The sequence below is a fragment of the Octopus bimaculoides genome, chromosome 29 (genome assembly GCF_001194135.2).
Source record: "Octopus bimaculoides isolate UCB-OBI-ISO-001 chromosome 29, ASM119413v2, whole genome shotgun sequence".
Classification (NCBI taxonomy): domain Eukaryota; kingdom Metazoa; phylum Mollusca; class Cephalopoda; order Octopoda; family Octopodidae; genus Octopus; species Octopus bimaculoides.
The window spans coordinates 10,995,294-10,996,683 of NC_069009.1; the positions used below are offsets into that span (position 1 = coordinate 10,995,294).

The following is a 1,390-nucleotide window of genomic DNA, read 5'->3' on the forward strand; positions in this document are numbered from 1 at the left end:
GGGAATTTCTCAAAATGGATTTTAATATTTTTAAATAAACGTCTTTAAATAAATATCTATATGTCAGTTTCTCTATTTTCTTCCATTTCTCATTCATAAAATTTTTCAAATAATTTTAGATATCAATGATAAACTAATATACTTAATTTTCACTAAACACTGGCATAAACCGAAGAACTAAGATGCTAGCATCCGTTAAAGGACTATACTTCCTTGACTGAATAAAACTGAATTTGATAAACTATGAAAATGGTTTTATATAAGTTTCTACCAGTAAAAAGGAGAAAGTTGAAGTGGTTGCTTCTATGGAAGATATTTCCATTCCACCCAAGAAGGATATATTAAAGAAATAATAAAAAACAAGCAAACAACAGAGTACATCCATAGACTAAGATGGAAGGCATACCATTTTGACAAGAAGTTTGATACACCTATAAGTAGCATAACTGAAGAAATGGACCGACTACAAAGTAGAATTTTTAGGACCGAAAATTACCCGCCGCCAAATATTCATTTTGCAGATTTTGAAGATGAATTATGGAAAGTTATTTGAAATGTCAAGTTTAAAAAATATCCCCATATAGGAATTGAATATTTGATGAAATTAAAATGTATTGTATGGGAACTTAGAAGTAAAAACGAAATAATTGCTCACTCAAATAAGCCTGGAAACTTGTACAATCTGGATATAAACTGCTACCTTGAACTTTTGAAAACAGAAATTACAAAAAGCTACAAAATCTCTAAAAATGTATGTCAAGAACTATTAAGTTAATTTCTAAATGAATTATGCAAAATTACAAATTGGACAATAAATCTGAAACTGTTATTCCTAAAATACCGAGCAAAGTAAGATTTATTTGCCGAAGTAAATCCGGCTTGAGTGAACTTGCTAAAGCTATTTCGGATAAGTATATACCAGTTCTTAAAGAAAATAGTAGATTACAACTCTGGTCTAATAACATCTGGGTCTATCGCAGGTCAGCGATAGACTCAGATTGAAATGTAACTCCTTTTGGAAAATTCTCCCCTGACAAAATACCTAATTAACGTGTTTCAATATAAAAATTTGAATAAAATTAATATCATTTCTGCAATTGAGCAAATTGTATATGGAAACAACTGTAGTAGTGGAATTCGCAATAAAAATTTGAATATCTTTAAATAAATATCTGTATGTCATTTTGTTTATTTTCTTACTTTTCTATTCCATAAAGTTTATTAGTTACCAATACATATCAATGATAAACTAATATACTTAATTTTCACAGAACAGTGGTATAAACTGGAGAACTAGGATTCTAGCATCCCTTAAAGGACTATAACTCCTTGTGTGATATATATATTTATATATATATATATATATATATATATATATATATATATATAT

General features: G+C 27.9%; 1 protein-coding gene across 1 annotated transcript in view; it reads left to right on the top strand.

The window, feature by feature from the left end:
• The window catches only part of LOC106869292 (toll-like receptor 3), a 353,412-nt gene that overhangs the window by 242,484 nt on the left and 109,538 nt on the right, over window positions 1–1,390 (top strand). The gene's annotated exons all lie outside the window — the stretch shown is intronic.